General features: G+C 44.9%; 1 long non-coding RNA gene across 3 annotated transcripts in view; it reads left to right on the top strand.

Annotated features, from left to right (window-relative positions):
- Positions 1–12,022, top strand: part of LOC107150235 — a 33,137-nt gene continuing 21,115 nt past the window's right edge. For 2 of the 3 annotated variants that reach the window (XR_001504559.2, XR_007351099.1), the window contains exon 1: positions 1–393. This is a non-coding gene — a long non-coding RNA (uncharacterized LOC107150235). The remainder of the gene's footprint in view (positions 394–12,022) is intronic. The other variant, XR_001504556.2, reaches the window with a different exon arrangement.

Raw genomic sequence — 12,022 nt, 5'->3', positions numbered from 1 at the left:
TAAGTGATGGTTGATGGATCCTCTCCTGTACTGCCCAGCCCACTTTTGCTGAGGACTTGTTCCTGGAGCTGCTAGAAATGTGTTTGGCCTGTGGCCTTTGGCTGCCAGCCCCCGGGGGTGGTCTCAGCTGCCAACTCAGCCAGAGATTGCCTGGAAAGTTTTCATGCAAACAGTGATCAATGCACACAAGTGACCTAGCTGTCCTTGGCCCAAGTCAGGGTGCTTCCGAAGGGCTATTTTAACCACGGAGCTCCTGGGTTCTGTCATTGGGCCCACAAAGACAGCTCAGTGATTGTCTAATTGGGTCTGTATAGGAGCCTCCACTTGAAGAGAGAGCAAAGCCCAGACCTGAACAGCAAGGAGTCAGCCCTTGGATGAGGATGCACACTCCAGGTAAAAAGATCAGATAGAAATGAACAAGCCATCTGAAAAGCCATGCAGAGGGGTGGAAGAGTGGGAGAAGAGGTCTGAGAGGCAAGGCCTGTGTTGGATAGGGCTTTGTAAGCCAGAGAGAGAAATTTGGATTTTTCTTTGAAAAATGGTGGGATTTATTTGACCTGATTTTTAAAAATTATTACATTATAGTTATACATAATATTGGAGTTCATACTGACAACATAGTCATACAAACATGGAGTAATATTTGTTCCAATTCAGTCTCCAGTACTTCCCCTTTCCCTCCCGCTATTCCCTTTCCTCTACTGGTCTTCCTTCTATTTATTTACATTTTTTTTTTAAATTAGTCATGTCATTAATATATATATATATATATAGAGAGAGAGAGAGAGAGACTAATTTATATAATTAGTCATATATATATAAAGGTGAAATTCACTGCAGTATTTTCATATATGTACATAGGATAGTTTGGTCCACTTCCTTCCACCATTCTTCTCTTTTTGTATCCCTCCTCCCTCTGCTTCAATCACTATCTTCTACTCCACTCATGCCACCCCCTCCACCCACCCATCCCCTTTTTTTCCCCATATTTGCTCTAGCTTCTGGATATGAGAGAAAACATTCAACTCATGACTTTCTGAGTCTGGTTTATTTCACTTAGCACGATGTTCTCCAGTTCCATCCATTTACCAGCAGATGCCATAATTTCATTTTTCATTATGGCTAAGTAAAACTCCGTTCTATTGTGTTTATATGCCACGTTTTCTTTATCCATTCATCTGTTGACATGCATCTGGGCTGTTCGGTAACTTGGCTGTTGTGAATTGCACTGCTATAAATACTGATGTGGCTGTATCATTATAGCATCTGATTTTAGATCTGACTTGATTATAAGGGATTTCTTTGGCTTGCCAGTGGAGAGGAGGCTGTAAAGTAAGAATGAAATTGGAGAGACCAGTGAGGAGCCTATAGTAAGATTTTGGACAAGGGACCATGGCAAATGACAGTGGACAGAAGACAAATTGAAGATATAATCTCCAAGTAGATGTAATAGACCTTGAAGATAGATAGATGTAGGAAGATGAAGGGAAGGGTTTCTGGCATGTGATAGCATATGTGGAAAGTTCCCAATGGTATCATTCATTGAGAAGAAGTGCTTGCTGAAGTGTCTCACTTCTATTCCTGTAGTTTGCATAACCTGGCATCATGCCTAATGTTTTTACAGGCTGCCAGTGAAAATGATCATTGCCAGATAGACCTGATTTCTAGAGACTTCTGAGTCTGCAGGTGGGCACACAAAGATCTTGCCAGGGAGTTAAAGAGATTACGTGCCCTGAGAAAGGAAAAGGAGGTGTGTGTTGCAGTTGGGGGGTCGGGAGAGACATGACAAATTACTATAAAACCATGCCACTTTAGTGGCCCAGGCCTTGCCCAACTTTTTGGGACTCTTGATCCTGGGGCTTGAGGAATGAAGAGAATGTCTCCTACAGGGACAGAAACTGCATGAGAAAGGGGTTGACTGTAAGCTGATACTTCTCTATTCTGGCTGACCTGGGTTTTCCTTTCCTTTCAATTTGACTTCTGTTTGTTTGCTGGTTGGTGCTTTGCATTGTTCCTGCAGGAGGCTTAGGAGACACAACCCAAGAGGCCCAGGCTGACTATGACTGTGCATGTTGCACACCTGGATCAGGCAGGACTCCAACCACAGCCCACTGCTGTCCCCCCAGACATCTGAACCTCACTCGCCAACTGTCTGGCTGCCTGAAGGCGCAGGGAAGCAAATTCTTTTTCATGAATTATGCTATTGGTATCATGTCTAAGAAACTCTTTGCCTAGCCCTAGGTCCCAAAGATTTTTTGCTATTTTCTCCTAAAATTTTAGTGTTTGATATTCTATGTTAAAGTCCATGATCCATTTTAAGTTAATTTTCGTATCAGGTGTGTGGTTTAGATATAGGATTGTTTGGTGCCTGTGAATATCCAATTGTGCAGCCCATTTGTTGAGAGCTTGCCTTCCTCCCTTGAACTGCTTTCATACCTTTGTCAAAAGTCAGTTGAGGGGGCTGGGGTTGTGGCTCAGTGGTAGAGCGCGTGCCTAGCATGTGTGAGGCGTGGGTTCAATTCTCAGCACTACATGTAAATAAATGAATAAAATAAGGGTTAATCAATATCTAAAAATATTTTTTTAAAAATTTGTTGAACATACTTTTGTTGTATCCATGTCTCTTCCATTGATCTCTGTGTCAAGATTGTGTTAGCTAACCTCGTTCTTTTGGTTTTCCATGTAAATTTTAAGCTGTCCATGTCTGTAAGATATCTTGCTGGAATTGTAATAGGAATGGCATTATTATGATGATCATTATTATTATTTTGAGGTACTGGGGATCAGACCCAGGAACTTTCACATGCTAAGCAAGTGTTCTACTACCGACCCCCAGCCCTGTATTATTATTTTTGATGCTGTTATGAATGGAATTATTTTCTTTTTTCCCCCCTTTGAATTTTTTTTTGTTAATATACATATTTTTAGTTTTTTCCCATTTTTTATTGGTATAATTATACATACTGGTGGAATTTGTTGTTACACATTTGTTCAAGCCACATGTAACAATATAATTTTGTCAATATCACTCCCCAGTATTTCTCCTTTCTCTCCCTTTCTCCCTCGCCCAATCCCTTTCCTCTATTCTACTAGTCTTTGATGTTCATGAGACTCCCCTCCACACACACACACACACACACACACTCACACTCACTCTCTCTCTCTCTCTCTCCTTTCCTTTTTCCTCTCTAGCTTTCACATATGAAAGAAAACAGGACTCTTGACTTTCTGAGTTTGGCTTATTTTGCTTAACATAAGTTCTGAAGTTCCATCCATTTTCCTGAAAATGACATAGTTTCATTCTTTATGGCTGACTGAAACTCCATTGTATATATGTATGTATATCATTTACATATATCACACTTTTTTATTCATTCATCCATTGATGGACACCTAGGGCTGGTTCTAAAGTTTGGGATTGTGAATTGTGCTGCTATAAACATGGGTGTGTGTGTATTGCTATAGTATGATGACTTTAATTCTTTAGAATAAATGCAAAGGTGTGGTATAAATGAGTCATATAATAATTCCATTCCTAGTCTTTTGAGAAATTCTCATACTGATTTCTATAGTGGTGTACTAATTTACAATCCCATAAACAATGTAAAAGTATTCCTTTTTCTCCATATCCTCTCCAGCATTTAATATTATTTATATTTTTTATGGCTACCGTGAATGGAATTACTTTCCTAATCTCATTTCCAGATTGTTCAGTGGTAATTTATAGAAGTACATTTTTACATTGATCTTGTATCTTGTCACATTGTTGGACTCTTTGATTATTTCTAGTAGTTTTTTATGAATTTCTTAGGATTTTCTTCATACAGGATTGAGTTGTCTACAAATACAGACAGATTTACTTCTTTCTAATTTGGTTGCCTTCTATTTCTTTTTCTTACTCAATTGCACTGGCTAGAATCTCTAGTACAATAATTAATAGAAGTGGTATGTGCAGCTATCTTTTCTTGTTCCTGGTCTTGGGAGAAAAGCATTCCATTTTTATCCTGCAATATAAACAAATTAAGGCTGGAAATGTGGCTCAGTGATAGAGTGCTTACCTAGCATGCATGAGGTCCTGGGTCCAATCCACAAGTCTCACAAAATTTAAAAATAAAAATATGCAAAACCATATGTCCACCAACGACTGGGATCCTGAGAAAGGGGAGGTTGCTGAAGGCAATTTAGGAAGTCTTCCTTAAGAAGAGGTGAAAGGAGGACAGGCCCAGCAAGGGTAGGAACTTGACGAGTTTGTCCTTATAATACTGGAACTGACTGCCAAAGAGGATGGACTCAGGGATACTGATTCTAGTGCAGCTTTGTGCATCCTCTGATGGGATAGATCTACTCTCCTTCCCCACTGTAACTATAAGAAGGATGTCCATACAGGCTCCTGTGCCCATCACAGGTTGCATTTCATTCCCTATCACTCTGACTGGGGACAAGCAGGCAGGCAAACTGGGATGCTCTCCACCCTTCATAGGAAGAAAGCCAGGACCAAGTCAGTGAAACTCTTGCCCCAGGGTGCCTGATGCAGCTGCTACCAAAGGAGATCCTGAAAACCTTCTTCCTGTGTTAAAAATTAAGCCTTTGTTCTTTTGTCCATTAACCCATTTCTTTGATGAATGCATTTGGACAGCATGGGCATGTGTGAGGCATCTGGCAAGGTACAGCATAGCAAGAGATGAATTAACAGGGACTTTATTCACCAAGCGTTTGTCACTTATAGCAGAGGGATGACTCTCAAATACACTTCAGGGAACAACATGAGCTCTGGGACAAAAAAAGAGGCCGAGATAGGCTGGGGTAGGGTTTCAAATTCTGCGTTTCTGGCAAGCTCCCAAGTGAGGCTGGTACTGCAGGTCTGAGGGTCACACTATGTGTAGCCAGGCCACAGAACACATCTGATATGATTTGGCTGGAAAATAGTAGGAGAAAAGAGCTGGAAAAGTAGGTAGAGGCCAGATTCCAGGCTGAGGAGTTTGAACTGTATTTGGCAGGCAACACACAACCTCTGAAGGTATTTGGGTCATGAAGTGATCCAAGCCTGACAAAGGGAGATTAGTCTGGAAATCATTCAAGAAGAGATTGGAGCAAGGTCAACCAGAAACACAGTGATTTGTCATCTACCCGCCCACCTTTTCCTCCACATTCCTATTCATCCATTTATCCACCCACCCCATCCATTCACCATCCACTAGTGTTTGTTAATGCATATTCCTGAAGAAGGATAAGAGAACCTGGGGCTGGGGTTGTGGCTCAGTGGCAGAGCGCTTATCTAGCATGTTCAAGGCCCTGGGTTTGATCCTTAGCACCACATAAAAATAAATAAAATAAAATAAAGGTATTGTGTCCAACTGCAACTAAAAAAAAAAATGAATGTTTAAAAAAAGAGAGAGAGAGAGAGAGAGAGCGCCCAATCTTTTTCCCCAGGGATCCCAGAGCCTGGTGGGATCAATAGCCTCATATTACGGGTGCAGAGTGGTACAGGAACAAAGGCACCTAGCAAGGACACCTGGCACACTTGAGGAGGGCAAGAAGCTTCCTGAAGGAGGAGAACTTCGGAAACTTTTGAAGAGCAATGGGAGTTGTTTGGGTAAGAAGAGTTGGGTTAGATGAAACTACTTGAGCAAAGGCTAGACATGAAAAGTGGCACAGTGTGTACAGGTACAGCTGTCCAGAGCTTGGGGCTAATAGAGTAGAGTAGGCCGGAAAGGCATACTAGTCAGGGTGCCTGCTTGCAACCAACAGAACTGGTTATGGTTATGTCAGTGTATTGGCAGCTCATAGAATTGACCTGAAGTTTGGAGAAACAGCTCAAGCAGGAGCCCAAGGTCCTGGCATGTCCCCATCTCTCTGAGGACTATCACCAAAAGAGAAGGGTATAGTCAGCCAAGATGATCAATGGCCACCATCAGAGGCAATGATAGTAATTGGAATCCAGGATGTTTACACCCCCAGTCCCCATGGGAAGCGCTTCACACAGATCATCACATGGGCTTCTTCCTAAATACAGGGATGAAAAAAGTAATCTTAAAAAAGTTGGAAAGTTGCCCAAGGTCACCCAGCTGCCAAAGCGCTGAAGGCTCTAGAGCTGAGTTCATTGGACTTGAAAACCCAGGAGAGTAAACTGCAAGGGGACAGTGCTCAAGACTACTCAGGGTGAGTTTGGGCAGGTCCAGACTCACAGGAGTCAAGGGTCTGGGGAAGACACAGTAGCAGTGTCATCCCCAGGGGCTCTGATATAGATGTGATGGCCACCCTGCGACAAAGATGCTGGGGTGGGAGGGAATGTGCAGCTTCAGGCAAATGAAGGAGCCAGGTGGAGGAAAAACAGGGAAGCCAGGAGCAGAGGACATTTAACCTGCCCTGGAGATGTGCCCAGGTTCCTAGGAAACAAACGGGAGAGAGGTGAAGGTGCCTGTGCGAGAGGGTTGGAGTGGAGAGCAGCTGTGTGTAGAGGACTGGACTCAGGAATCAATCGTTACTTCATTCTGTGACTGGGGAGAGGTGGGCTAAGACTTAGTTAAATGCCTTGCAGGGCAGTGCATTGGGCCAAAAGATGCAACAGCAAACCCAGCACAGTGGCACACACCTGTAATCCCAGGAACTTGGGAGGCCAAGGCAGGAGGATCACAAGTTTAAGCCCAGCCTCAGTAATTTAGCGAAGCACTAAGCAACTTAGTGAGACCCTATCTCAAAATAAAAAATAAAAAAGGCTGGAGATGTGGCTCAGTGATAAAATGCCCCTGGGCTCAATCCCCAGTACTATATTAAAAAAAAAAAAAAATGGAACCAGTAAGGTTTGGAAGAGGACCCAAAGCAGAGACAGGGCAGCAGTACTTGGCATAGATGGCCAGGAAAAGGGGTGTAGGGAGAAGAGCAATGGATTCAGGGACAGAAAGGCCTGTAGGAAGGTACAGTTTGTTGGACATTGGGCCCAACTGCTCACCCAGCAGAAACACTCCACATACACAAGTACTCTCTCTCTCTCCATCTGCTGTGATTGGAATGTGTCCCCCACATGTGTTAGAACCTTAATTCCTTCACAGGAGCATGTTGGGAGATGTTTGGGGTCCTCATGGCCAAGCCCTCATGAAGGGGTTAATGCCTTTCTCACATGAGTGAGTTCTTCCTCTGCATGACTAGGTTAATTAGCTTGAGAGCAGGTTTTCATAAAACAAGGCTGCCACATACTCTGTTTCCCTTCTGCTTTCTTCCATGTGTTGAAGCAGCACAAGTCTCCAGCCAGCACCACACTCATAGTCTTCCGGGCCTCCAGCATCAGTATTCTGTAATAACAGAAAAATAAAGCTGGGTATGCTGGCATGTCCCTGTGTTTCAGCTACTCAGGAGGTTGAGGCAGGAAGATCTGTTGAGCTCAGCAGTATAAGACCACCCACTCCACCCTGGTGACTTCTCTGTGAAGCAAGAGGTGAGGGTGGAGTGTGGAGTCAGTCAGCAATGGCAAACACCCCACAGAAGTACAAACTAGTTCCTGGAGATGATACCTGAAGCCAAGTCCCCATTGAGACTCTCTGGAGAGGCTGGGGTTTGCTGGTTTCCCCATATGGCCACAAGCCATTTTTGTGACTCAAAGGTGGTAGTGGCCAGCAGGCACCTGGCACAGCCTTCCCTCCAACCAGGCTCTGCAGCACAAGATAGCTGGTCTCGAGGAGCAGCTGATTAGTCTACATGGATGTCTCTAACCAAGGTCCAGAGGCTGAGGATTTAAACCACAGATACTTTCTCACACTTATGAAGCCTGTGAATTCAATACTATGGTGCCAGCAGGGTTAGGCTCTGAAAGGCCTCCCTCTTTGGTTTGCAGATCACTGGCCTCTTGCTGTACCTGCACATGGTCTTTCTTCAGGGCTTAGAGTTGGAAGGAGCCTTCTGGGGTCTCTTCCTTTTCTTATAAGGACATGAATTTTATTCAGTTGAGTCCCTAGCCTATGACCTCACTTAACCTTAATTACCTTCTTTAAAGTCCCATCTCCAGTATAATCACATTGGAGATTAAGGCTTCCACCTGAATTTGGGGAGGACACAATTTATTCTATAACAAGGCCCAAGAGACCCTCTAGATCATCCCCCTTATTTTACCAATGGGGAAACCAAGAGATTTTTTTTGAAGGTCACACAACTGGTAAGAGGCCCAGAATTAGAAAAACAATGACTTCTGACTTTTGTGGTGTGAGTAGTAGGTGTGTCCTTCAAGAGCAAGTCTCTGTTTACATAAAAGGCAAGAGTGGAGGGGAGCAGGCCCACCCCGAAACCTGAAGGATTTAGCTGAGACCTTGGGAGACTTCCCATTTGAAAAAGTTGTGTCACTGGAATGTATGGATGATGGCAGTCCGTGGGATTTCTTCCTCTAAAAATATCAGAGAGCTTGGCAGAGTTTGGGCAGACAAACTTGGGAATAGACCTCATAACTCTAAACTGCTTAAAGATTCTTCTGAAGTTTCTGCAATAGTGATTAGGAAACCACTGAACTGCAGCCTCCTAAATGCAGAAGTCTTGCCAGGAGGAAATAGGCACAGAAAAAATTTTCTCTGTGCATATCTTTGGCTCAGGAACTTGACCTTAGGGGTGAGGGCAGGGAGCAGGCAAAGGCTGTTTACCCTGATTGGGTAATGCAGATAAGTGGCTCTTTCTGTTTGCATTTGCAAATGGGGTAACTGGGGACAAAGTTTTCGTGGGCAAGGTCAGTCCCAGAGTAGGCTGGATCAAGTGAGAGAAGCTGGCCACCCTGGTCAAGGTCCACCACTGGGAGGCAGATCCCAAGGGCTGTGTGTGGGAGTGGAGCCTGAGTCCAGTTAAGGGCCTGTCCCCACTGCAGGGGGCCTTGTCCTCTGCCTCCTGCTCACTTGGACTCACTTCAACATACCTCTGAATGTTCTGTACTGATTCAGGCCAAAAAGACTTTTTTTTATTCTTTTTTTTTTTTTAGAAAATGATTGTTTTATTTTTTGAAAATTATATTTTTATTTAATTTTTTTTTTTGGTACTGGGGACTGAATTCAGGGGCACTCAACCACTGAGCCACATCCCCAGTCCTATTTTGTATTTTATTTAGAGACAGGGTCTCACTGACTTGCTAAGTGCCTCTCCATTGCTGAGACTGGTTTTGAGCTCATGATTCTCCTATCTCAGCCTCCTGAGCCGCTGGGATTACAGGCATGCACCACCCTGCTCAGCTGAAAATTATGTTTTTTAAAAAATATTTTTATCAAAACAAATGCCAAGAAAAAAATTGTTATAAAAAAAAAAAAATGAAGGCAGGTGTGGTGGTACACACCTGTAATCCCAGCGGCTTGGGAGGCTGAGACAGGAGGATCCCAAGTTCAAAGCCAGCCTCAGCAAAAACGAGGTGCTAAGCAACTCAGTGAGACCCTCTCTCTAAATAAAATACAAAACTCCACCGCGCAACCAGCACGCTAGCTTCTTCTTTTTTTTTTTTTTAATATTTTATTTACATTTTAGTTTTTGGCGGTCACAACATCTTTGTTTGTATGTGGTGCTGAAGATCGAACCTGGGCCGCATCGCTTGAGCCACATCCCTAGCCCCCAGCACGCTAGCTTCATACTAGAGGTTCGTAGCATAGAAGTTAACTAGTGAGATCAAAATAAACACACAAAACTCAATTTACCCTTTTCTTTCACCAGGTCTGAGACGGCCCTCCCTCTGGCTCTTGCCTCAAGCCACCCGGTGGGGCAGCGAGGCTTACTCAGGACTAGCAGGAGAGAGAGAGAGAGAGCACACCAGGGAGTGGCCTTTTATTGGGGAACAAGAAGTTCAGAGGAAAATTCCATCCAATGAAGGTCGAGGGGGACAGCATTCCAAGGTCAGGGTCAGTGATTGGTCTCAGGGTCAAGGGTCAGTCACACCCTCACACTGGATGGGCTCTTGCACCTGGAGAGGGTAGGGATTAGTTCCAACGCAGTTTAGCCAGAATGCCTCACACCCAATCAGGGAGGTGCCCAATCACGTGCGAGAATGGCTTCCCACATAAAACAGGGCTGGGGATATGGCTCAGTGGTTGAGTGCCCCTGAGTTCAATCCTTAGTACCAACCTCCCCCACCCACCCCCCAAAAAAACAATGAGTTTTGGGGCTGGGGTTGTGGCTCAGAGGTAGCGTGCTCGCCTAGTATGCATGAGGCACTGGGTTCGATCCTCAGAACCACATAAAAATAAAATAAAGATATTGTGTCCACCTACAACCAAAAAGTAAATATTAAAAAAAAAACAACCATGAGTTTTGACCAGGTACAGGTGTAGTGGAACATACCTATAATTCTAGCTACAATGGGAGGTTAATGCAGAAGGATCATAATTTCAAGACCAGCCTGAGCAATTTAGCAAGACCCTGTCCAGAAAATAATTTAAAAAGAAAAAAAAAAATTGGGGCAATCACTTTCATAGCCACAAATACCACATTAGGGAAAATAAAAATGGAGACATGCCTTGTCAGTGTAGTATTGTCCTCTTAAGCATGGTCACTCTGAAATGGTATCAGAAGAGGGTCTTTAGAGAAGTCACATCAACAAGGTATAACAATGAATCTGTTTGTTCTCAGTATATAGCCCTATTGTGAGCTTTGTTCAATATTTCCTGATAAAACCATTGCCCCCTTCAGAAAACAGGAAAGAAAGGGGAGTCAAGGGGCAGCTGCCTACCCCAAACCTATCCTGTCACAGCTAGAAGAAATAGAGACAAAGAACTTTTTACAAAACACAAGCCAGCTCTCTGGAAACAATGCTTTTTAGGTTGGGAGTCCATACTCCATCCAAATCACACCTGCAAGGAAGCTCCCCCACCCCCCACCCCCATGGAGGCCCTGTGGAGGCACAGCACAGAAGAACCAGGACTGGTAGGAGTGCTACTCCCAGGGTCTCCCTGCCCACCTTCCAAGGGTGAGTGACGTGAGAAGAGTCCAAAAGGGAACATGTCATGTCCAGTGACCACAGGATCCAGCTTTATGCTGTCTTTTTTTTTTTTTTTTTTTTTCTGTGGATTGAACTCGGGAACTTTACCATTGAACTACATCCCTAGCCCCTTTACGTTTTATTTTGAGAAAGGATCTCACTAAGATGCCGATGCTGGTCTTGAACTTGTGATCCTTCTGCTTCAGCCTCTTGAGTTGCTGGGATTATAGGCATGTGCCACCATGCCTGATGCTATCTTCCTTTTTGACCATAAGCATTTGTCAACCCTCTCTGCCAGATGCAGGCATTTCTGCATGCATGTGGGATCCCTCTTGAACTGTGCTTGAGGGTCCTCTTGTACAGTCTCCATCTCCTTCCCCTGACCGCCATCCTCCCTGAGCCCTGCCTTTGTGGTTGGAGATTTGGTGGTGCCAGTCCTTGGCCTCCAGAGCTTGGGGTGAAGACAGTGAGCGATCTTGGAGCGGTGCTGGTGTTCCAGGTGACAGCACACGGCCTCGTGGATCTCGATGCGGCATTGAGAGCTTGGCGGGTTATTCCCATGCCAACCAGCGCTCAGAGGGCTCAGCTGCCAGAGTCAATACGACAAAGTGGCAGGTCGGATGTGCAGTAGGCTACCCCAGTAGTACTCCTTCATTGATAAAAGTGTCAGGAAGCTCCAAGACTAGCCAGGGGAGCCCACCAGGCTAGGAAGAGGACACCTGGAGTGTCCTGGGGTCAGGGATACCTGGAGCTAAAGCTGGGTGGGTCAGGAGGGGCAGATTGGCTAGGAGGTGGCAGAGGACCCTAGCCTGGCGTGGGTAGGGTATGCTCCTTTGGGTCCAGGGACCCAAGAAACTTGCAGGGAGGCCAGGAGGGAATGCTGAGGCCATGCAAAGCCTTGGGTTGGGGAGGGACCTGCGTCCTCTCCCGCTCCTTGTAATGTCCATCCGAAGACCACAGTAATGGTCAGGGAGGGGAGGTACCTGACTAGGTCCTTGCAGCCAGACCCAAGCAGGCTGTCAGAGGTCACATGGCCTGCAGGCGCTGGAGGGCCAGCAAATGAGAGCAAAGGTCACGAAGGCGTGACAGGGCCAG

Source organism: Marmota marmota, unplaced genomic scaffold (genome assembly GCF_001458135.2).
Source record: "Marmota marmota marmota unplaced genomic scaffold, marMar, whole genome shotgun sequence".
In the NCBI taxonomy this organism is placed as follows: Eukaryota; Metazoa; Chordata; class Mammalia; order Rodentia; family Sciuridae; genus Marmota; species Marmota marmota.
Note: the sequence above shows the minus strand (reverse complement) of the source record. Positions and strands in the feature narration are given on the sequence as shown.